Source organism: Equus caballus, chromosome 3 (genome assembly GCF_041296265.1).
Source record: "Equus caballus isolate H_3958 breed thoroughbred chromosome 3, TB-T2T, whole genome shotgun sequence".
Taxonomy (NCBI): domain Eukaryota; kingdom Metazoa; phylum Chordata; class Mammalia; order Perissodactyla; family Equidae; genus Equus; species Equus caballus.
The window spans coordinates 82,816,983-82,843,622 of NC_091686.1; the positions used below are offsets into that span (position 1 = coordinate 82,816,983).

The following is a 26,640-nucleotide window of genomic DNA, read 5'->3' on the forward strand; positions in this document are numbered from 1 at the left end:
CCGCGAAGTCTCCGGGAGGGCGGCTCCGGGCGGATGGCATGCTGGCCCACGTCCGCGAACTGAGCCTGTGGATGGCAAGGTGACAGCCGCCCAGGTGGCGCCCGCAGCGGCCAGGCCGCGTCCCCCACGGCGCCTACCCTTGGGGCGCTGGTTCCGAAAACGAGCCGGACCTCGGGGCTCCTGAACCAGCCTTGCAGCGAAGCCCGCCCCCTCCTCGAATTTGCAGGCATTCCTTTGGGAGGAAAATCGCTGCCTTCCCTCTCCTGGGAGCCGTGTCTAGTCGCCGCTGACCCATCCTACCTTCTTTAGACAGCTATGAGTAAGAGATGTCGATTTGGTGTCCAGAACTAGGAGACACAACCCGAAGAAGAGTCTACGTTTTCTGTATTTGCCTCTGGAGAATGCAAGAATCAGAGGATTGGCCCCTGGGACTTGGATTTTTAACTGTCGCTCCAAGTATGGGGTGTAACTTTTTGGGAATTCTGTTGATTGAGGAAGCTTAGGTGAGAGTATAGCCTGCCAACAGCTCACAGCTGCACTTTCTCTCAAGAATTGCCATTGCTGATGGAAGCTGCCCCGCCGGGAAACGCCCGGGAGGTTACACCCAAAGGCTGTTAGGTGTGGCCTGCAGCTGACGGATGGCTGCTATGAGGGTACCTCCCTGCCTTAAAGGGGAACACGCTGCAGTGTCGTTCATGCCCTACAGCTATGTGTGCGATCAGGCTGGAGTGGACTGCAGCTGGACCCTCATCAAGATGCCTTGCTTCTTCCCTTTCCCTTTCCTCATCCCTCACTTCCTTAGGGTTTTCACCTAAGAGCCTCAAATCGCTTGCACAAGAATGCTCAACTCAGGCTCTGCTTCCGTGAAACCCACCCTGACACAGCTACTCTGCTGTACTGGGTTGTGAAGTATTCAGGGTTTTGTTCTTTACTCACCAGAGAGATTTCTTTTGATGGAAAGATAGACAACCCACTGGTTTCAAATATATATCAGATGACATTCTCTTCTGATTAACACAATGAAATATATTAGGGAAGCTATGCTGATAAATTACTGCTTTATTTGTGTAAAGGCAATGATAGCATGGCGTCCCTAAGATGGTGTTTGGCCAAGAAAACTCTCTTCCTACCAGGGATGCAGATAACCAGAGTGGGTGATAGATAAGTATTTGATCATTGATTTCTTGATTGATGAAACTGGTTATGAGAAGGAAGCATATTAATACTGTTTTTAACAGCTTTATGGAGGTATAATTGACATGGTGGAAGGGTACAGTTAAATAAGTTGATATATATGTATATGTGATGTATATATATCATCTAAACCATCACCACAATCAAGATAATGAAAATATCCATCACTCCCGAAAGTTTCCTCAGCCCTTTCTAACCCATCCTGGCCCCTAGCAACTACTGATCTGCTTTTTGTTATAGTAACATAAGATTGAAAAAGACCTTAGAGATCATGAGCTTCAGTCACCAAGTAGTTGAGTATTCCTGAGCACAAGGCACGTGGGGATCTCTGTGGGATAACAGCAGGATGGAAGTTGAAGTAACTGAGGCCAGGCTGCCCTCTACTTATGGGAAAGGAGGTGGGTACAAAGCTGGACTCTGACGACAACTTCAGCATCCAAGGCACAGATTCCATAGTGTGTGGCAAATTCAGATGAGGTTCAGGCAAACTTGGGGATTGGGGCAGTCCAGGATTTTGTTACAGGTTAAAGGAGGCCCGAGGGAATGATGTCAGCCTTGAGATGCACAACCAAAATAAAAACATACAAATGAAACTCACACCAAATCCCAGAACTCCAAGGCTGGCCCTGGAAAGGGAATCTCCTGGTGATTTCTATCCTTCAAGCGCACTATCCCCTTGGTTCTCTTCTTGGTCACTGTTGACTATGGGAGACCCACCTTCCCATTTTAACCCTTTGGCTCAAGTTTGCTACCTTGCAGTCCAGCTCAGGCGTGGTTAGAATGTTCTGAGGCCCTGCTGTTGGTTCCGGCAAAAGCAACAGAGAGAGAACACGGTGAGAACCATAGTTTTAGATAACCTGGCATCTAAAACATAGTTTTCCCATCTTTGATTTATGGTCCTCCTCAGCTTCTATACTGTCTCCCATGCCTGGAAATCTCCTTCAGTGACTCCTCGAAGTCCAGGGCAAACCCAGTTCACAGCTCCTCTCTCCTCTCACTTCTTTGCTCCTTTCTGGAGAATTCTTAGGGCACAGCAATTGATGGTTAGCTTCGTAATCTAGCCCTTGATCTCAGTGGTCTACATCTCAGTGGCCCACACCATCACTGTCCAGTAGAAATATAATGCAAGCCACAAATGTGAGCCATATATAATTAAAACATTGCTAGTAGCTGTATTAAAAAAAGAGGGGAGGGAGAAACAGGTGAAATAATTTTTAATAATATATTTTCAACCTAGGATCTCCAAAATATCATTTCAACAAGTAATCTATATAAAAATAATTAATGAGATATTTTACATTCTGTTTTACGTTGTCTTCAAAATCCAGTGGATATTTTGCACTTACAGTGCATCTCAATTTGTACTAGCTGTATTTACATACAGTGCAAATCTAGATATAGCATTATGGTCTGGATCCAAAATTAACTAAGTGTTCTGGAGGGGAAGAGGTGAAGATTGTGAGTTTTATTTTGGACACACTGAGTTTGGGGTACTAGAAAGCATTCCTGTGGACAACGACAACAGGCTTTTGGAAATACAATTCTAGAGCAGCAAGACGGAGCACCTTTCCCCTTCCTTTGTCAGAGGTATATATAACCGCCTCCACAGGAAGTTGCCAATTTCACCTTGTGTTATGAATCCATACCTTTGAGTTTTTCCCCAGATCCTAACTTAACCTGTTATGTTAACCTGTTTATGTTCTCCTTCAGATTTATCTCCACGTTAGTTTGTTTTCTTGCACTTTTTCTCTATCAAGTAAGTACTCGTCATATATATTTTTCCATATATTTATATCATGTCCCCTTCAGGTACATTGAAAAGAGTCGAGCAGAAGAATGGGCGTTATTTCACTTGAACATGAAGAATCAGTCAGGTAATGAACTGTTACTCAGTATGAGCAATTATTCTAAATATAACTTGGTTAGTATTTTTTATCTGCATTTTACTTAATAGCTTTTTAGTTTTAAGAATAGCAAAGTCTGTAATATCTTAAAAATTCCTTTTAAGTTATAAAAGCGATGAATAATAATGATGTTACCTTGTAAAAGTTTTTTAAAAAAAGGGGTGACAATACTCAGTGCTTCAAGGATATGGGGAAATGGACATTTTCATCCACTGATAGTGTGTTCCTACAGGGATTTTGGAGGGCAGTTTGACAATATGTATTAAAATTCAAAATGTGTATACCTTTTTCTCTCCAATTCCAGTTTTAGAAATTTACCCCATGAGAATAATTGGATAAGTGCACAAATTTGTGCGTGCAAGCATATTGATCCTATTATCGTTTATAATTTCTAAAAAAGGAAACAACTTACATTCCAACAACTGTTTTTTGAGTGCCTAGCTCTGCTGGGCACTGTAGTAGGTATGGGGCAACAGGAATAATCAGATGTAGATGGTCCCTGCCCTTGTATAGCTTAGGCTTTAGGAAAGAAGACAGTCAACTGAACATTCATTGAGTGTGGTGTTAATGGTATAGACTGTGGTTGAAGCACGTATGAGGGGAGCTGAACCCAGACTTGTGGAGGCAGTGAAGACTTCTTGGAGGAAGTGATGTCTAAACTGGGTGCTGGGGGGTAACTGGATTAAATGTATTATGATATATCATGTAATGCACTATGATGCGGCTATTAAAATTGATGATTTTCATGTGAAAGGAAGTAAACAGTATATCATTGAGGAAAAAAATCAGGCCACCAAACAGAATAGTGTAATTTTATTTTTGTAAAATTGTATGTTTTACACGTGTACATATATGTCTGTATATATGTATATATATGTTTGTCAATATATATTCATATACACACATAGAGAAACAGAGAGAGAGATGGAGAGAGAAAGATCTAGAATGCATCAAGATTAAATATAAATATAAATATAAAAGGGATTATGTTGGTAGAATTTCAATAGATTTTCACTTTTAAATGTAAATGTATTATTTTCATAATCAGAAAAAATTGATGTAGCTTTTTTCATTTGAAATAAAATTAAAAAGTACAGGTGAAGTGTAGGAAATTTGGAAATTATAGAAAAGTTATAAAAAAGGAAATAAAAATGACTAAAAATTCTATCCCTGAGATAACAGATGATCAATTATAACTTTTTGGTGTATTTCCCTCCATTCTTTATATACATATGAGTGTGTTAGCTGTTTTCATAATCATATGTGTTTTGTAGACTGGTTTGAAATTTTAATATATTTAATATTAAAAATAATCTGAGGGGCTGGTCTGGTGGCGTAGTGGTTAAGTTCATGCATTCTGCTTTGGCGGCCCAAGGTTCATGGGTTTGGATCCCGGGCATGTACCTACGTACTGCTCATCAAGCCATGCTGTGGCAGTGTCCCACATACAAAATAGAGGAAGACTGGCACAGATGTTAGCTCAGGGTCAATCTTCCTCACCAAAAAAAAGGAAAGAAAGAAAGAAAGAAAGAAAAAAGATTTATTTTTCATGTATATATTTTATCTATCACAGAGTAAAACAATTCTAAAAATTACTGTTTATTATGTTAACAGAGTTAAATTCCTTTATATATATGGGGGAATATATTGACTTCAAATAAAATAATCCATTTTCATCTTTTTCTTTTCATTTGGTACAATTAAATTATTATATGTTAATCATATCAATAATAACTTTTTGTTGCTGGCATTCGTTTGAGTAGATTACAGGGTTAAACTGGGTAAAAGTTCGTTTTTCATGAGCTCATGTGAAGACTGTTGCTAGATTCCACTAGAATAGTGCCAGCGTTAATTTGCTTCACACTCTACAGTGTAGTTCCCAGTGTAGGCAGGAGGTATAGAGGAGCAAAGTTCCTTGACTTAAGGGGTGTGTGTTGCATCATCTCTGCTATATTGCTTTGGTAGACTATAGTAGTGCTATCATTCATTTCTTTTTAAACATTTTATTTTTTTCCTTTTTCTCCCCAAAGCCCCCTGGTACATAATTGTATATTCTTCGTTGTGGGTCCTTCTAGTTGTGGCATGTGGGACGCTGCCTCAGCGTGGTTTGATGAGCAGTGCCATGTCCGCGCCCAGGATTTGAACCAACGAAACACTGGGCCGCCTGCAGTGGAGCCACGGGGCCAGCCCCTCATTCATTTCTTTTTAAAAATAGCTACTAAACCACAGAAGAATTAAGTCAGCATATTCCCTGTGTGTTACTCATAGGCATGTTAAATAGACAGGAGAGTTTCTTCCTTACATAGGAAGCCAAAAAATGTAAACTGCTTTCATGGGTTAATACAGGTAAAATGCTTGGAGTAGTGCCTGATACCTACTAAATACTCAATAAGTCATTATTATTATTACTATTAATAAGAGCAAGCAAGTTATCAGAACAAGTCTAGGAGTGTCTTGGATGTCTATTCAGATTCTCATCATCAGGTGTGGGATGGGAAGACTAAATTGATATCATGATACAGGATGAAGGTCATACTTTTTCATACTGATGCTTAAAGCCTGGAATAAAAAGTTAAAGAAAGACACTGTATTGAGATGAATAAACTCAACTGAACTGAGTTGTATTTCCCCTTATAGCGCGGCCCTCAGTCAGTAACACTGTTTCAAACTGAATTCCCTAGAGAAAAAGGAAACAACTACTGTTGATACTCTTGTATAGGTTCATGGAGTCTCTTTGGTGAATGGGATCTGTATTCAACTGAGTTGACGTGAGGTTAAACTACATTCACGGGATGACTCATACTTATAACTTAAGAAATAGCATTTCATCATGCAAACAACTCTGAATTTGCTATAATGGTCCTGTTGTCTTAGTTATAATCAAACTTGTCCATCTATAACATGACCAGTGAATCCCATACTTGGAGCTTCAATTGTTTTGTACATCTTTCTTAAAGTTATTTCAACAAAGCTTATGTGCAAAGTTCAAAGTCAATATTACATAAATGTAACACTCTGCATTCCCCAGGCTATCAATCCTTTCCAAATTTTTAGAAGAAATTGTATCCATGGAGACAGGTAGGATGCATTCAATGTAAATATATTTTGTTTTACAGAGCAAAGATTTTGAAAATCTGGAAACATTGTTGTTCATTCACCCTAAGCAAAGAAGCAAAGAAAATCTCAGAAAGGTAAAGAAATAAAAAAAAGGTTTTTTCTGAAATAGGATTATTCCAATGTTATCAATTATGCTTCTCTTCTATCATTTTAAGCAAGTACAAGTTAACACTATAAAAACATCATGTCAGGACCGGCCCTTGTGGCCTAATGGTTATCTTCAGCACACTCTGCTTTGGCAACCTGGGTTCAGTTCCTGAGTGCAGACCTACACCACTCGTCTGTCAGTGGCCGTGCTGTGGCAGTGGCTCACACACAAAAAGAGGAAGATTGGCAGTGGCTGTTAGCTCAGGGTGAATCTTCCTCAGCAAAAAACCCCTCAAAAACACAATTTAAAAACCCCATCATGTCAAATTATTCTTCTTCTATTTCTACTCTCCTAATCTTTGTCTTAATTTTAGGGTTTTGAAAACAAAATGGGATTAAATAAAGATGTTTGGAATATTTATGTTTTCTTTTGGTCTAGTAAAGCACTTCTTTCATTTATTTTATACATTGAATAAAGAAATATTAATCATTAAGTTCCTACTATGTGTTATATTTGAGATATATATTAGAGATAAATCATTGATTTTGAATAGAAATCTATTTAAGCCTATTAAAATGTTTTCTGTAATTTTAATTTACTAATATTTGAACAATCTTTAGTGATCCATTATGTAGATATGGATTTCTGTCCCTAAGGGATTAGATGAAACTTCTCTGCTTCTATTAAAATTTTAATATACTTAGGTAAATTGGATTTGCATTTGTTTTTTTTGGCCTCTAAAGAATGTTTTGTAAACCAGCTATAAAGTAAAAAGAGGTATTGATTTTTAAACATTTTAAGATATAAAGCATTTCAGAGTATCCTAAAAAATAAAGTGCTGTATTACAAGTATTCATCATCTTTGGCATCAGATGTTTCTAAAAGTCAATGTTTTCTGTGCTTATAACATTGCCTTGAGTCGACCCACACCATTTTAGTCTAGGAGCATTCAATGCTAGTATATATTGTTGCCATGTAAGTTCTTGTTACTATGAGCTGAAATTCTTGTGTGGGTACAGACAGTACTCAACGATGAATTTACAACTTGGAAAAAGTAGTGTAAATAAACATAATTTAAGTTAAATTTATCTTTCTCATGGAATCTATTTTAAATAGAGAATTGTGTTCCTGAAGGTGTAAAACTAGACACTATATTTACTCAACTCTTTATGAATCATAGGCATACTATGAAGTATACAGCTTTCTTGAGGATGCATGAAGCAATCAAGATGGCATTAGATTACCAAGAACTTGTAATTTATAGGCAGAGATCACCAAATAGGGTTTTCCAGGATAGGAAGAAGTGCTGGGAGGTGGCGGGGTGAGAATTCTGATGGCTTTCAGAGTCAAGAGCTGAGGGCAGGGGATCTTGTGTAGTAGCACACTGGATCCTAATCATTCCTGCCCCATGGACCCCAAATTTTGAAAGGTCTTTCCCTCCTAACAAAAGTCATTCATTAATAGTGAATTTATCTCTTTGCTTTTTATTTTTATTTTTATTTTTTTTCTTTTTTTAAAGATTGGCACCTGGGCTAACAACTGTTGCCAATCTTTTTTGGGTTTTTTTCTGCTTTTATCTCCCCCAACCCCCCCCCCCTCCTCCCCCGTACACAGTTGTATATCTTAGTAGCACGTCCTTCTAGCTGTGGGATGTGCAACGCCGCCTCAACGTGGCCTCGACGTGGCCTGACGATCAGTGCCGTGTCCGCGCCCAGGATTCGAACCAACGAAACACTGGGCCGCCTACAGGGGAGCGTGCGAACTTAACCACTCGGCCCGGGGGCCAGCCCCGACCTTGACGCTTTTGAAGACTACTGGTTAGATGTTTTATAGAAAGTCCTACAGGTTGGGTTTGTCTTTTTTCTCATGATCAGACTGAAGTTATGGATTTTGGATACATGACATTAATATGTCTTCTTACTGGTGATAGCCTCGATCACTTGCTTAAAGTAGTATCAGTCAAGATTCTACCATGTCCCCTCTCCACACTCTGTCCTTTGGAAGGGAGTTACTAAGGCCAGCCCACTGGAGTTATTAAGTCGGTGCAGTCCAGGGGAATTAAGGTCCATCTCCTGGAGGGAGGAATATTTAAGAAATTGAAGACATGTGAACACCACCACAGTTATTAATAAATATTTGATTGGAGATATGTTGAGGCTGTGGGAATACTTTGTTTTTCTCTTGCGAGTTTCACTCACTGATTTTGGCATTCACCAGTGGAACTTCCCTGCAGCAATTATGACTGTGGTACTCTACTGGTGCTGTTCTGTTTCTTCATTCTTTCTCCATTTACAATTCTTCTGTTAGAAAGAATTGCCTCATTTGTTCATTCATTCAGTTCTATGTTTATATCAGTATGGTCTCGTGGGTATTTATTGACTTGTGGATATTTATTTTATTCTTTGAGTTATAATTCTTTAGTATCATTATTTTCTTGTATTACTCAAATTATTCCAACTCTGGCCATTGGAAACTCTTAAGGGTTGGCTCCTGTGTCCTTTTGACAGACTCACATCTTTTTGTTTATTTATTTAAAGTTTTATTTTTAGATTTTTTAGCACTAACTTACTTCCTGGCACTGTAAGATGCTCCAGGTTTATCTTGTATTTTTCACGCCCTAGCCCGAGAACCAGCCATTTCTTTAAGAAGCATAGTTCCTTTTATTGGAGAATGATATTTAGAAACCAAAACCTGGCCTCTAGGTGTTCTTGTTACAACTGGAGAGTCATTACTGCTAGACCCTCTCAGTGCATAAAGCTAGCAAATGTTTGTATACTAACCCGTATATCTATATTCATTTCTCTCTATATGCATTTGTATATATATTAAAATAAACATTAGTTTATATGAATATCTCCAACTCCAGTCCATTACCAGAGGATTTATTCTAGTATTCCCCCTCTGCTTATTTGTAACTTCTTTCTCCCACAGATACAAACCTGGCTGCCGATATCTATAATATATTGACTTATTTCCTCAACTCTAGGATATATGTAAAGTAGTTTCAGAGTTGCTAACCCGGACCCCTGTGAGATACATATTCCCCAAACTAGAATATAGTGCTTTGTGTTTAGTCTTTTGTCTTTAACCTTAGAGCATCAAAACTTTGTTATACAAAGTTATGTGTCCATGAAATCATTGGCAAGGTCAATGTCATGCAGCTTTTCCCCTGTTTTCTTTTAGGAGTTTTACAGTTTCAATTCTTACATTTAAGTCTTTCGGCCACTTTAAGTTGATTTTTGTTTATGGTGTAAGATGAGGATCCAATTTTGTTTTTTTGCATGTGGATGTTCAGTTTTTCCAACACCATTTGTTAGGAGACTATCCTTTCCCCATTGTGTATTTGTGGCACTCTGTTGAAGATCAGTTGACTGTACTTGCTGGATTTATTTCTGAGCTCTCTGTTCCATTGGTCTATATGTATGTCTTTATGCCAGTACCATACTGTTTTAATTACTGTAACTTCATAAAATATTTTGAAATCAGAAAGTATGATGCCTCCAGCTTTGTTCTTGTTTTTCAAGATTGTTTTGGTGATTCAGGGTCCTTTGTTGTTCCCTATGAATTTTAGAATTGGTTTTTCTGTTTCTGTAAAAAATGCTATTGAGATTTTGATAGAGATGACATTGACTCTGAAGATCACTTTGGGTAGTATGGATATTTTAATAATATTAAGTCGTCCAATCCATGAACACAAGATGTCTTTCTGTTTGTTTGTATCTTCTTTAATTTCTTTCATCAATGTTTTGTAGTTTTCAGTGTACAGATCTTTTACCTCCTTCGTTAAATTTATTTGTCAGTATTTTATTCTTTTTGATACTATTGTGAATGGGTTGTATTCCATCATTCCATTGATCTTGGCAATTATTTTATGGCTATGAGACCAAAAGCACAAGCAACAAAAGCAAAAAGACAAGTGGAACTACATCAAACTACAAAGCTTCTGCACATCAAAGGAAACAACAGAATGAATGAAAAGGCAGCCTATGGAACGGGAGATAATGTTTGCAAACCATTTATCTGATAAAGGATTAATATCCAAAATATATAAGAAACTGCTACAATTCAATAGCAAGAAAACAAAAAACAACCCAAATAACTTGATTAAAAAATGGGCAAAGGGGGCCGGCCCTGTGGCTGAGTGGTTAAGTTCACGTGCTCCGCTTCAGTGGCCCAGGGTTTCACTGGTTCAGATCCTGGGCACGGACATGGCACTGCTCATCAGGCCACGTTGAGGTGGCTTCCCACATGCCACAACTAGAGGGACCCACAACTAAAATATACAACTATGTACTGGGGAGATTCAAGGAGAAAAAGCAGAAAAAAAAAATTGGGCAAGGAACTGAATAGACATTTCTCCAAAGAAGACATACAAATGACCAACAGGTATTTGAAAAGATGCTTAAAGTCTCTAATGATCAGGGATATGCAAATCAAAATCACAATAAGCTATCACCTCACACCTGTTAGGATGGGTATTATCAAAAAATCAAAGGAAAACAAGCGTTGGCAAGGATGTGGAGAAATTTGAACCCTTGTACACTGTTGATAGGAATGTAAAATGTGGAACCACTATGGAAAACAATATGGAAGTTCCTCAAAAAATTAAAAATAGAGCTACCATATGATCCAACAATCTCACTTCTGGTATTTTTCCAAAGAATTGAATCGCGATCTTGAAAAGATATTAGCACTCTCATGTTCATTACAGCATTATTAACAATAGCCAAGAATTGGGAACAACTTAATTGTCCACTGATGGATGAATGGATAAAGAAGTTGTGGTATATCTGTACAATGGAATATCATTCAGCCTAAAAAAGAATGATGTTCTGATACAAGTGACAACATGGATGAACTTTGAGGACATTGTGCTAAATGAAATAAGCCAGTTAGAAAATGACAAATACTACGTGATTCCACTTATATGAGGTATCTGAAGTAGTCAAACTGATAGAAGCAGAGAGTAGAATAGTGGTTGCCAGGGATTGGGGGAGGTGGGATGGGGAGTTATTACTTAATGGTCAGAATTTCTACAAAGGGTGACAGGAAACGGTGGTGATGGCTGCACAACAGTGTGAATATAATTAATGCCACTGAATTCATTAAATCATTAAACGTGCTTAAAATGGCATAATTTTTTAAAAAAGATATGATGGTAACATGTAGAAGCTGTTACTCAAGATTTTAAGCACCCTAGAATTTCAGGTTTTTAAATCTAGTAGCCATTGCAGAAAACTGTTACCCAGGTCAGAAAATGATGCCTTTCAGTTATTCAGGTATTCTTATCAATAGTAAATTAAGTCTGTACATCATAAACACCCAATTTCAAAGAATTAAAATAAAATATTAACACAAAACTATGCTCATTTAGAAATTAAGTGAAATTTTAATTCTTTAGTAATGAAAGTTGAAATTTAAGGATAATCCTTATGAGTATCCTTCAACAGGTGAATGGATAAACAAAAAGGATACATCCATACAATGAAATACAACTCAACAATAAAAAGGGACAAACTGTTCATTCATACAAGACATGGATGATCTCAAATGCATTTTGGTAAACCAGACACAAATGGTAACATATTGTATAATTCCATATATGATATTGTGGAAGACAAATCTATAGGGAAAGAAAATAGATTAGTGGTTGCCTGGAATTGGAAGTCAAGGAAGGGGTTATCTAGAAGTGGGTTGCTGGGTCATATGATAATTCATAGCCTTTTGAGTAACTGCCAAACCATTTTCCACAGCAGCTGCACCATTTTACCTTCCCACCAGCAATGTCCAAGGGTTCCAATTTCTTCATATCCTCACCAACGCTTATTTTCCTTTTTTAAAAAAGTTATTATTATAGCCATGCTAGTAGGTGTGAAGTGATAATCTTGGTGGTTTTGATTTGCATTTCCCAAATGACTAAGGACATTAAGCATGTTTTCCTGTACTTATTGGCCATTTGTATATGTTCTTTGGAGAAATATCTATTCACACCATTGCCCGTTTTTCAATTGGCTTGTTTGTCTTTTTGTTACTGAGTTGTAGGAGTTCTTTACATGTTCTAGATATTAAAACCTTGTCAGATACATGATTTGCAAATATTTTCTCCTGTTCTATAGATTAGCTTTTCGCTTTCTTGATAATGTCCTTTGATGCAAAAAGTTTTAAATTTTGATGAAGTCCAGTTTATTTTTTCTTTTGCTGCTTTTGTGTTATATGTAAGGATCCATTACCAAATCCAAGGTCATGAAGTTTTACCCCTATGTTTTCTGGTTTGATATTTTTAGGTCTTCTCTTTAGATCATTGATCCATTTTGAGTTAATCTTTGTATATGGTATGAGGTAGGGGTTATGAGTATATTGGTGTTTTTAGACCTTTTGAAAATGCAAACATTTTAAAGATTTAAGCATTTTAAACATTTAAAGTGGCGACATCTGTTTCTTCTCAATGATAGCAGGCAGATGCAATATTAATGCATATTAAAACATAATACTTTGGAAAAGGAAAAAAAGGCATGTTTGAACTTCTCATCTCTAATGTCTTCCAATGAAGAACTCCTGGACATCATCACATTTTATTTTCCTGGTCCTTGCTCTGTCCTGACTGTTTTGCTGGGCAAGCTAGGTTCTGAAAGATTCCTTACCAACTTCTTCACAGAAGTGGGGCCCTAACACCACGGAACTTCATGAATCCTGGGAAGACAATATCCTTGCTGTAATGTCGTCTCCTTCCCTTCCATAGGTTAAGTTTTGCTCTATTGGAGTCATACCAAATTCTCATGAATCCAATATGGAAGATTTTAATTACCAGCATCTTCCACATAAAAAATGGCTAGACTTTGGAAAACACATATAATTTACTTTGTTTTTGTTAGTAGAAATATCAAGGGGGTCTGAGTTAACAGCAGAGCATCATAACCATTTTTCTTTAGCATTTTCTAAGCTATTATGTATTTTCTTTCTTCTTTTAAAGATTCAACTATGTCTAAAGAAGAATAGGTCCTTTCGTAGTTTGCTAAATGAAGTACAGCTCCAACTTTGCCAGACCACAATCTATCAAGAGTAAGTGACACGAAAATACTCCATTTGGGTCTTGGCAATCCCCTAAGATTAGCAGTGGCAGTTGGTGAATAGAGTTTAACAAAACTTCAAAGACAAAAGACATGTTGCAAATTAAATATTGACCAAAAGAAATATGTAGTAGTTTGGGTTTTGTGCTTTGAACTCTGTAATGTAGTGATGAATTTTCAAATCAACCTAAAGGAAACTAGAATTGAAAATAGGATAAACACCAAAACTCATTATAAGCAAAATGCCAAAACAATAAAAAGAAAATGACTGGACTACTGTTAACAGTCCACTTATTTTATCTTGAAAGAAGAAAAGCATGAAAAATGGATTAGATAAGGTACTCTGAATTTTATGATAAATGTTGAAGTGACATCTGCAATTTGGGGTTGCCCAAAATCTTTTGAATAAACTCTTCATTTTATAGTTCTCCATAATGTAAACACCACCTTCTCAATGTAGAATACAAACCAAAACAAGACATACCTTTTCTGATCCCTCCCCCCTTTCTTTTAGGGTATATGTATATATATATAATTTAGATTCTGACAGATGTATCTTCATGACATTTGGTTTGCAATTAATATATGCGGGGGAAAAGGTAGGACATGGGGCATCCATTTTGCTAATGCAGGAATTGGCAAAAATACATGATTCTTTGCTCAGATGTAGTGGCCCCAGTTTCCTGACTGTGGTGGAGACAGTGTAGTTCTGGAAACTGCCCAGCATCTTCACCAGAGTTATTCCTAGAAGTTTGGCTTAGAAACTATTTTTCACTAACCTTTCCAAAGATTCTGTAAGCTATCTAATACCTGTAGCAAACTCTTTCTTTCTTAAACCGAGCAGAGTGGATTCTGTTATCTGCAACCCAGAGCTCTGTTTAATACAAGATTCATTGCGTCTGCGAGTCTTTCTTGGAAAAAGTTAAGTAATGTAGCATTAAGGTGAAGTCTCATTTTAAAAATCATGGATGCAGTCTTGTGCCACATAATGACATTTTGATCAACAACAGACCACATATACAATGGTCGTCCCATAAGATTAGTACCATATAGCCTAGGCGTGTGGTAGGCTAAACCGTCTAGGTTTGTGTAAGTATACTCGATGATGTTTGCACAATGACAAAATCACCTAATGACGCATTTCTCAGAACAGTTTCCTGCCATTAAGCAACACATGGCTGTATTTAGAAATTTTAATGGAGAGTTACTTGCATTAAGCACCAGTTTATTCAATGAAGATTGATACTAATATTTATTCAAATTTACCCTTTTAAATGGAGAATAAAACCAAAAGTGAATCAATGTATCTATAAATAATTAATAATGTTCATAGGCTCCTCTTAGAGTTCAATATACAATATAGATATAGAAGCATATGTATATTTATGTAGACATTTTAATTTCTGAATGTGAAGGTATTAAATCTCTCTTTTTCTATTCCTAACAAAAATACTCTGATTTCTGTATTTGTTAGGTTGGAGCAGTTGTACTATAGGTGTAACAAGAAAAAATTCTTAAGGAAGATGATGATTCCAATCAAACTGTAAATATTCACAAGTACTTCAAGTGCTCTGGTAGTATAAAATTAAATGTTTAAGCATGAGAAACCTATTTAGTATTGGCATTCCTTCACATCACACAAGTAGGCTATTGAAGAATTATTCTGGAGTCACAGTATAATACAAAAGTAGAGTACAGGCCCATGTGAATATTTTATGGCTTACTGTATGAGTGGTATTCTTAAATTTTAATGGATAGTCCTGGAATTCTGGTGTCAATGAGATATAGAGGAGGCTGGTGATCCAATTAGTGTAATGGGCATCTGGCAACCAAATCATGCACTTCAGAACCTGGCTGAGAATGACTGGCCCTCTTCACACTGTCACAGTATAAAGGAGAGAAAACAGGATGTGGAATCCTCCTGCTCTTTCTGTGATACTTTAAATCCAGCTGAGTCTTGAATACCAGACTTTTTCCATGATAGCGCTTGTCATCCATATATTCGTTCTCTGTTCCACATGGCTTCTCCTTTCTTTTCCATCACATACCTATATTGGCCTCATTCTCATGATTCCACGGTGGTCCTATTGACTATTCTCGTATTCTTAGTTCATAGAAACCAACCATTATCTTGAGGATATTTCTGTGATATGACAGTTACTTCAGTAATTTATAAAGTCTACGGAGTTCAAGTGGTAGTTTTTAAAATTGGTGTCTATTAACGTAAACTATGGAAAGTCAGGAGTCATCTCATTTTAATCTTGTGATCCTCTTCCCAAAGGCAGTGAAAGTAGCATTGTAAGAGTTTCCTCCTTGCATTCCTTCCTTTGGAATTAGAACCATAATTCTTTAAATAACCCTATGACCTTATTTTTGACTGCTCTCCATTTGTTTTATTATGCCCCGTGTGTGAGGTGCAGTCTCCCGTGAGCCTCCTGTGCTCCTACATGTCTTGCTGAATGTGCCCACATCCCAGGGCTTTGACTCTTCTTTTTTCTGGGCCGCTTCTCTGATGCAGCAGGCTAGCCCGAGAAGATAATGCACTGCAGATCCCACACTGCACCTGGTCCCCTTCCAGATGACCGGGCTTGCTTACTGCTTGTTATAAAAGCAACAGATGCCCTAAGCTCAAGTTCCTCCCCTGTGACCCACCCCGCTGCCCACGCAGGCTCCACTGGGCCTTCCACGTTGCCCTGTGGGACTCGGGACGGGTGCAACCAGACTGATGCTCCTGTTGCTCCTTTTGCTGCAACTAGTAAAACCCTTTGTCTGACTCAGTAGTCTCATGTCTTTGGTCAGCATCCATGGAACTGTGACAGGCTTACTTGTTAACTTGTATGGTTATTCTGGTGGCAGTTTTCCTGTTGCTAACACTACTTCACATCGTCAAACTTATTGAAATAGGGCAGAGTCCCAATTATTTATAAAATATCTTGCTTTTGAACAATTAAAATCACTGTTATATATTCTGATATATTCTATTCTATGTATTCTGTTACATATTTTTGCCTTAAAACATTTTTATGAAGTATGTAGGTACAAGTTTATTCCCATTTTATAAACGAGGAATTGGAGGTGGAGGTTAAGTGATTTTCTCAAGATCATTTAATTAATTCATAGCACATCAGGTGCTAGAATTCAGGCCTTCTCACTGATAACACAGGTGTGGGGGTATCTTTATATGTAATACTGCCATCTTCTTTCTCACTAACGTTCTTTATAATGACACCTGCCTAATTTGGAATACAGAAATTATAATTGCTATTCTTCCAGGAAGAAAGAACTCTGGGTAATATAATTACTAACTGAGAATTTTAAATTTTCCAGACTTCCCAATATTTCGTAGAACAAATTCTGTTCCAGTCTTCACAAAAATTACTCATATAAGAAAAACAGAATATATAATATTCGCTCTTAGCCTCAAATGTGTTGTTTCCCAAAGTGTAGTCTTTACCAAAATAATCTGGAGAGCCTTTTAAGAATACAGATTCCTGGGGTCGGCGTGGTGGCACAGCGGTTAAGTGCACACGTTCTGCTTCAGTGGCCCAGGGTTCGCTGATTCAGATCCCAGGTGCGGACACGGCACCACTTGACAAGCCATGTTGTGGCAGGCATCCCGCATATAAAGTAGAGGAAGATGGGCATAGATGTTAGCTCAGGGCCAGTCTTCCTCAGCAAAAAGAGGAGGATTGGGAGTAGTTAGCTCAGGGCTAATCTTCCTCAAAAAAAAAAAAAAAAAGAAAAAAGAATACAGATTCCTGGGCTCCACCCTAGACCTACCAAACCAGAATTTCCAGGGTCTAAAGGAATTTTTAGTTTTTAATCAAATGCTGCAGGTGATTTCTTATGTCTGTTAAAGCTTACCAAGCATTGCTTCCTGGGATTGCTTACTTCTATAAATTAGGGGGGAGGGGCAAACTACCATCCTCTGGCTAAATACCTACAAGTAGCAGATTTACAAAACTGTTCCTGAATATAGTACTTTAAAAAAGTCTTGATAAAAGGAATGAAAATCAACACCAATTTTATGTTTTCCAGAAAGCCAAAAATCTTGCCTTACATTCATGAATTCAGCAGTAGTGGTTCAAAAAATGTCTCTATTTTGTGAAATAGCAGGGTTCATCCAAAGAATTCATCCGTACAGAGACCTTCTATTATGTGGTTCTGCAACACCTCCTTTTGCCTGTTCATAAATCCTCTCAATATATATTCATTGAATGTCTACTTTCTGAGCCAAGCGCCATTCTAGGCACTGATGCTACAGGAGAGGACAAGGTGGCTAGGATCCTTGCCTTCAAGGTCTATACCAGAAGAGGATGATAATTGCTTCTTAACGAAAAGTGAAATTCTTTACAGATAAAGATAACAGAATTTTGTTTGCCACCAATGACTTCAAACTTGCCATTTTGCCAGAAGAAATGTTTTTGATATTCTTTCTCCTTAGATTTGAAGCTGAAAGTATGATTCCAAGACAAGGCCATGTACCACTTGAATGCTACTTGATTCCTGCTGGACATTTTAAAGGTCATGTCAAGTAATACAAGTGTGAACAAAAATACCAACTCTGAAATATTTAAGTGAGTTTGAAGAAGATGACTTCATAGAGGGTAAATATTGTCTAAATTTCTTGATCTCTTATCAACATTTTTTATTTAAAGTTTTTTAAAAAAATTGTGTCTGTCGTTGCATTAAAACAATTTATAGGGGCCAGCCTGGTGGCATAGTGGTTAAGTTTGTGCGCTCTGCTTCAGTGGCCTGGGGTTCGCAGGTTCGGATCCTAGGCACGGATCTATGCACTGCTCATCAAGCCATGCTGTGGTGGGGTCCTACATACAGCATAGAGGAAGACTGGCACAGGTGTTAGCTCAGGGCCAATCTTCCTCACCAGGAAAAAAATAATAATAATTTACATAGTATGCTGAAGTTTTGTCCACAAGTATAAAATATTTCCATAATTGAAATGCTTAGAAAAACATATTTTTCCTTAGCAGTGTACAGCCATCATATAGCCTAATATATAGTTTGTCAATGTACAGGACACATAAGATTCATAAATGGTTGTTATATGAAGGATTGACCAGTTAAATGAGTTAACAAACCATGTAGCTTTGGAGGCAGGGTAGTATTAAAAAATAAGGAAAGTGTACCAAAAAAGTTACTAATTCAAGGAGCTCTTTTTGATTCTTTAAAGAAATTCTATGCTTGCAAAAGCTTCTATGCAAAAGGGATAAGATTTAGGGCAAGAAAGCTTGCTTTATTTCTATATTTAGTTGAGAGCAGATTGGATTCCGAGATCTTCAAATCCAAAAGTCCCTAAGTGTAAAGGTCGTGGGAGGTGAGAACAGTTGGTTGGGGCAGATTTTGGAAATGTCAGCTGAGGTCAGATATGGTATTGGAAACAATGCTGAAGAGTCCAGACTTCGTTCTACAGGCAGTAGAGCTCACTGAGGGTCTTTAAGTAGGAGGGGGATGGATCAGATTAACATTTAGATGGATGACCAGTGTGATGATCTGGGGGGCTGTATTAGCAGAAAAGGACAACATGGAATTGAAGAACATTTGGGAGTCGATGAGCAGATCCTGAACCAAGGCACTGGCCATGGGAATATCAGTTAGAAGATGGATTCAAGATATTTCATTATTGGTAACACATTCAATGAGAAGGGCAAAGGAGAAAGTAACAGATGTATTTGTAACAATTTTCAATAAAATTCAAACCTTATTTTTCCATGGCATTCTCACTGTTAAATTAATTATGAAGCATCGTTGGTGGGCCAAAAATTTCTTGATAGATTGAGCATTAGTCAAGGAGTTGGCCAGCCTGTGACTAGCTGAACGTTCTAGTGCTGGAGGCACTTTGGAAGCGCTCTTAGAACCTTATGACCTTCTGTGGACTCCAAGGTTTTCCTTGGGGTCAGTGACTGCTCGTGGTAGATGGAGCCTCAGATGTCGGCTAAACAAACCCTTTCACTTCGCACCTTAATGAATGGAGAGCCAGGGCAGTTAACTCATGCTGACCAGCTGTTTAGTGGCAGAAATGGGAGTAGCATCCTGAATTTAGTGCTCTGTTCACTCCACTGTGCTGCCTCAGCTGTGTGCAGATCAGAGGTCCATTGGCTTTTCAACTAAAGGGAAGAAACTTGGAGATCATCTGGACTGGTACTTCTCAATCAAAATCTGTATTAGTCAGGCTTCTCCAGAGAACAGAACCAATAGGATATATATATGAGGAGATTTATTATAAGAATTGGCTCACGCTATCATGGAGGCAGAGAAGTCCCGTAATATGCTGTCTGCAATCTGGAGACCCAGGAAAGTCAGTGGTGTAATTCAGACCAAGTCCAAAGGCCTGAGAGCCAGGGGAACCGAAGGTGTAATTCCCAGTCAGAATTCAAAGGCCCAAGAATGGAGGGGTCAATGATGAAAAGCCTGGTCAAAGTCCAAAGGCCCGAGAACCAGGAGTGCCAATGTCTAAGGGCAGGAGAAAGATGGATGTCCCAGCTCAAGCAAAGAGAGATTTTAGTTTTAAAGTCGTGCCATTCTCCCTTCTCTAAGGTAATCCCACCTTGATTCCTTATTGCTACATCTTTTTCAATATTATAGTCGTGAAAATGTGTATAATTTTGTATACGGTTATGCTAACGCTGTCCCCCATCAATGAGCACCATGGATCTAGGTCAGCATCCCCACTCCAAGTTTGCTGTCTTCAAAACAAAGCATGTTTTTCCTAGTAATGCAGTGTTGAATGGCGCTAGGACACAGAATAATGTGATTTGCAGATCATGTTGCTTGTTTTAGCACATGAGATATTCCAGACTAAAGACTCCTTCAAGTGAGGTTCTGTTTTGTTTGGTTTTGGTTTTTTTGTGAGGAAGATTTGCCTTGAGCTAACATCTGTTGCCAATCCTCCTCTTTTTTTTTTCACTTGAGGAAGATTAGCCCTGAGCCAACATCTGTGCCAACCTTCCTCCACTTGGGTGTGGGATGTCTCTACAGCATGGCTGATGAGTGGAGTAAGTCCGTACCCAGGATCCAAACCCATGAACCCAGGCCGCTGAAGTGGAGTGCGTGGAGCTTTTAACCACTTGGCCACAGAACTGGCCCCTGAGGTTCTGCTTTTATACAATAGTTTGTACAAATTAATCCTGTTGGGGCTGATAGATTATACGGAAGTAAAGTCCAGGTCAGCCCTTATTTATTAATTCTATAAGTCTAAGATTTATTTTTTTAAAATAATTTGCTTGGGGCAGGCCCAGTGGCGCAGCAGTTAAGTTTGCACGTTCTGCTTCTCTGCAGCCCGGGGTTTGCCAGTTTGGATCCCGGGTGTGGACATGGCACTGCTTTGCAAGCCACGCTGTGGTAGGCATCCCACAAATAAAGTAGAGGAAGATGGGCATACTTATATTTCCACAGTTTCCAAGAATTTCATTGTAAGAGTGTCAGAGCTAAAATAATTCCAGAAGAGATGCATTTGTTTTTAGGAAATCTGCCTTTTAACTAATGCCAATTGGCCTACTTCTATTCTATGTAAAACAGATGTAAAACTTCTGGTAATAAGTAAAGAAGCAAGTATTTGATGATATTTATTACAATAACTAATGTTTTAAGGAAATCTTTTTGGGACATCTAGATAAATTTCAAAGCCAAAGATATTTAAATTGAGAATGAATACTAATGAATATTAAATATCTATATGTAAATATGTTAGATCTTGTTAAAAAATATATTTTGGATTTTATTTTATTTATTTGAGGAAGATTGGCCCGGAGCTGACATCTGTTGCCAATCTTCCACTATTTGTTTTGTTTTTTTCTCTCCCCAGAGCCCAGTACATAGTTGTATATCCTAGCTGCAAGTCATTCTGGTTCTTTTATGTGGGATGCCGCCACAGCATGGCTTGATGAGCGGTGTGTAGGTCCACACCCAGGATCCAAACTAGCGAACCCCAGGCCACCAAAGCAGAGTGCATGAACTTAACCACTCGGTCACAGGGCCAGCCCCTAAATAATGTTAGATCTTAATGCTTTGTGCTGACGGATCAGTAGCCTTAATTAGATGACAAACTGTCAGAGATGTAGGGGAGGCAAAATTTTCCATCTATCTTTTTAGGGGTTTTTTGTCTGGGCCTGAAAATTAAACTGACATAAAAACGAATTAATAGGAGAAAAGCATACAAATGTATATAAAGTTTATGTGACATGAGAGATCTCATAATGAAATGAAGACCCAAAGAAGTGGCAAAACCTAAATTCTTTTATAGTAGATTGAACAAAGAGAGGCAATTGTGGAAAAGTGACTAATATATATGGGGAGGACAAGGGAAGATAAGAATTATTTTAGCAAGGTCTATTTGTACAGAGTTCTCTCGGCTTTGACTCCCTATTGAAGAATGTTTCTTGTCTCCGGTAGAGGGAGGGCGTCTTTCACATGGGAATTTTTAAAATCTCCTGTTTCCAGAAGAAAAAGGAGATTAGAATGCCCTTATTGCATCTGCTGTTTTTTAAGTGCGTTTAGCTCAAAATAATCCTTATGCCAAAGTGGCATATTTTGGGGCGGTGTATTCTGCCACCCTTCACAGACCATAAGGATTTTCCAAGGATTAAATTAGATAATCCGTGTAAATCTATCAGATCAGTGCCTGGCAGGACAACACTCAGTAAATGGTAGTTATTACTTTTGTTGTTACTAATTATAGTAAAAACAAAGAATTACATGCTGTTGATGACAGATACATGCCCTTCAAATTAACTTTTGAAAAAATTGTGACTATAGATGCTGTGTTGTTTAGGAAAACAGCTGGCTGGTTTATTGCTAGGGTTGTAATTTGAAGTTAGAACGCCGGTTCCCAAGGACAGGCTGTGATGCTGCTGAAATTCTTAGTGACGAGGCAGGAGCTATGTGTGATTCTGTTGTTTGGCAATCACTGTGCATTTTGTCAAGTGGAAAGCAGAGTTTTTATTTTCATTATTTTAGGGGAGTGATTTACAAGTGTTTAATAGTTCTTATAGCAGGCTCAGGGGTGTACTAGAATTCCCTTTTTATTTTAAAAATATTTCTGAGATAAATCTTGTGAGACACGTAAAGTTAGTTTCAGGCTGATGGTGATAAAACAGCAGCTGCTCTAAGCTTTGTTTTTTTTTTTATTACTCAAGACAAATGGCTTTCTGAAGCTATTTAGGCCGTGTGTTCCTACTCGGTCTTATAAATCCTGATGTGCCAGGTACTGGAGCGATTACTCCGTTGATCCCTTGGGAAGCCTGAAGTGAAAGCATTGATTGGGCACTTTTGGGCTGAGAGCCCTGTTCAGCTATTTAGCTGGCAGGAAAGTCTTCGTTTTTTCATTAGGGGAAACTAGTGGCAGCCGAGTCTTGCCTAGAGATATTTATTATTATTAGCGTGGTCTTAAGCACTGTCTGCTCACGAGTGCTGTTGGTAAGCCATTCTGGAAGCAAAGGAATGTGCTTGAATCTGTATTTGTTTAGAATCTTAAAAGTGGATATGTCTTTGTCGATGCTTATCGGGTAAAGCTCATGAGATTTTCTGTGTGTTTGCTAGGATAGATCATGCTATGATAGGCTTGTCGAGTTCAGAGTAGAATGTACAGTAATCTGATTAGAAAACGTCATGGGAAATTTGTTGAACGTTTTAGTATTGATGAATATCAGTTTAATAGATGCGTGCTGTGTCCTTCTTTACTGAACCAGTGCTGTAGGAACCTGATGGAGTGTAACAACGATTATGGCCGTCGTAAGTGCCATGTACTCAAGTGTCCTATGAAAAAAGCATCAGAAATACATTGATAGGCAGGATGTGGTTTTCTTTTTAAATATTATATTTGATTTATTATTTATGGGCTAAAAAAGAAAGGTGAGCTCCATTAACCCAGTGACCTTTATTTTTTCCCAAGCAGGATAATTGCATTCTAATGGAAATGTGGGAACAGTAGGTATTGTAAGTACAGCTCCCTGAACAGGTGGGCCTGCCTGGTTTAGCATCTGAAAGCATCCAGTGGGTCTCAGCATAAATTTGTAAGCAACTCAAATGCCTCACTAAAGAAAATAGAAAAATGCTGCCAAAGTGTTAGCATTGGGAAAATCTAATAACGTTCCTGGTTAATCTTATATTTTCTTCAAATGGATTTTTTTAAAGTAATAGTCACTGGTTTCACTCAAGACTGAAATTGGAGCCCAACAGGGTCCCTGTAGTGTATCTCAAAGATTGCACTGATGTGCTCATATTTGTGAGTGCTGTGTGCATCTTGCGTGGAAACCATGAATTGAGCACTCCTACTCTGGCCACTCCTCACACACCGTCTGGTTTTTTTTTGATCTGATCACATCTTCTGGCTCTTAAGGGACTTAATTTTGAGAACTTCCTGGGATCCAGCCAGGAGAAGGATGGAGTCTCAGTTCTGCTTTTGGGTCCGTGATGTTCTGGGGTCACAGAGACTTCAAGGGGGGGAGGTGGTTAGTGATTCTCAAATGCTGGTTCATGCACCATTGATACTCTGTGGCTGATCTTCATCTGTCAGAGGCAACTGAGAAAGATATGGACAGTGTATGTTTTTCACAAAGCTGAATTTATTCAAATTTCTAAAACAAGGTCCTCTATGTTTTAGATTATGCCTTTTCTATTTTTGGGGTGCTTAAGTGTCATTTATTTTGTGAAATGATGTTGATAATCCCAGATAGTTGTTGTTATTCTTGTTTTAATGTTCTTACTTGGCACAAACAAAAAAGAGGTTGCCAGCTGTGTCACATTTCTCACCCCCAAGCTCTTTTTTCTAGCGTAACTGACCTGGGAAATCCCAAATCTGGGAACTGGTGTACTTTGTCAGACCATTTTGTGTTTATGAGGGCTCAGATCTCAGTGTTAGGAAATGCTTTCTCTAAACTTCTGGTTTGCTGTTACTTGTTTTATGTTGTCTATCAAAACAGCCTTGTTTAGACCTTAAGAGCAGGGGCTGTGAACAGGGCAACTGGGATTCAAATTTCAGTGCTGCCACAGTGAGCACTGGGCCACTTATTTAACTTTCAGAGCCTCAGTTTCCATCTGTGTAAACAGCAGCAACAAAGTACCAATTTACAGAGGTGTTGTGACAGTGGAGTTAAGACATATAAAATGCTTATAACAGTGGCTGGCATAGAGACATACACAGTCATACATCGCTTAATGACAGGGATATGTTCTGAAAAATGTGCTGTTAGCCTATTTCATCAAGGTGTGAACATCACAGAGTGTGCTTACACAAATCAAGATGGCATATTCGACTACACACCTAGGCTATATGGGACTAGTCTTATGGGACCACTGTCCCGTCAGGCAGGCTGTTGTTGACCAGAACGCCATATGCTGTGCGTGATTGTATTGGCATACATGAATTTTACAACCAATCATATTTTCTTTTTGTTTTGGTAATAGGACATTTGCATCTGGATCTGCCCATATCTAATCCAAGATTGTCTGGGACCTGATTAAGTGAAATCGTATGGCTGGCCTTGCTTTTTCCCCAGCTGTATTCTCTCTTCTCTCTGACTCCCTCAGCTGTTTATTTTCACCATTGATGATGTGCAGTTTTAAAAACTCCCACTGATATTTGGGATTGGGGTAAGATATAAATAAATTAACTACCTTTAAAAGTCTCATTTCCTGCACCCAGCCTTCGTGTGCCACTTCAGGCCAGATGACTTCACCGTGCTCTGACTTCAGAGCTGCTTTGATTACACAGCTCACTTGACCATCTCTAGACTCCTAGAATATTGGAGCAGGAAATGCAAATGAGGTGGCTGTGGTCACGAGACCCTGTGGGGCCCCTGGGAGCTAGCTGCCAGGGAGAAGCCCAGGATAGAGCTGAGGCCTAGTGGGAGAGGATTAGAGGAACTGACGCAGCTGTCATTCATAGTGTCAAACACAACTATTTACTGAATACTTTTTTTTAAAAAAAACCAGATTTGTGCTAAGTATTTTACTTGCAGTATCTCATTTAACTCTCACAATAATCTATTAGCTGCTATTCTTATTCCCCTTTCACAGACTGAAGGGAGAAAGCTAAGAGATGTTAAATGAGTTGTTCCAGGGCCCGAGGCTAATAAGCAGTAGCATTGATGCTCCCACTCAGAGTACCTGACTCGAGAGCTTCTCCTCTTGACCACTGTGGTTTCCTGTCTGTTAAGTTATTCCCAGGAAGTGATGCAATGAAAGGTCTAGGCCTGCCATAAAGTTCCAGAAGATTGCGCTGGCAAGCTTGGAGGGAGAGATGTGAAACTTCCTGACTTCCAGGATAATAAAAAACGCCTCTTTCTTCCTTTGTGCCAAGATTTACTGTCCATCCTATAATGTGCCACCAGAGCACTTGTACAAAGCCAGCTTTGTGGCCTGACTCAGTGTCTTAATCACAGACTTGTGCACCTGTGTTTACTGTCTGGTTGAATTGTGGTTGGAAGTGTGTGCTTACTATTGTATAAACTTCAAATTTTCCATAATAAAAGATGCAGTTGGAAAAATGCCTGTTGATATCCTCTGCCCATTTTTTGATAGGGTTTTTTTTTTTTTTTTGGTGAGTTGTATGAGTTCTTTATATATTTTGGAGGTCAATCCCTTGTCTGATAAATGATTTGCAAAAGTTTTCTCCTTGTTGGTGGATTGTCTTTCCATTTTGTTCATGGTTTCCTTTGCCTTACAGAAGCTCTTTAGTCTGATGCAATCCCATTTGTTAACTTTTTCCTTTGTTTCCCTTGCCTGAGTAGATGTGGTATTTGAAAAGATGTGGCTAAGACCAATGTCAAAGAGCGTACTGCCTATATTTTCTTCTAGGAGTTTTATGGTTTCAGGTCTTACATCCAAATCTTTAATCTGTTTAGAGTTAATTTTTGTGTATGATGCAAGATAATGGTCTACTTTCATTCTTTTGCATATGGCAGTCAAGTTTTCCCAACACTACTTATTGAAGAGACTTTCCTTTCTCCAGTGTATATTCTTGATTCCTTTGTCAAAGATTAACTGTCCATAGGTGTGTGGTTTTATTTTGGGGCTTTCAATTCTGATCTGTTGACCTGTTTGTCTGTTTTTGTGTCAGTACCATGCTGTTTTAATTACTGTAGCTTTGTAGTATGTTTTGAAGTCAGGGATTGTGATGCCTCCAGCTTTGTTCTGTTTTCTCAGGATTGCCTTGGCTATTCGAGGTCTTTTGTTCCATATAAATTTTAGATGGCCAACAGACACTCGAAATGATGCTCAACATCACTAATTATCAGGGAAATGGAAATCAAAA

At 38.4% G+C, this 26,640-nt stretch overlaps 1 long non-coding RNA gene across 1 annotated transcript; it reads left to right on the top strand.

Moving 5' to 3' along the window:
• The first annotated feature begins 356 nt into the window (after positions 1-356).
• On the top strand, positions 357-25,873 carry LOC138923652 (uncharacterized). Its single transcript, XR_011437572.1, has 5 exons — positions 357-2,027; positions 3,004-3,068; positions 6,215-6,289; positions 17,815-17,977; positions 24,792-25,873. It is a non-coding gene; the product is annotated as an uncharacterized lncRNA (long non-coding RNA).
• The last annotated feature ends 767 nt before the right edge of the window (positions 25,874-26,640 follow it).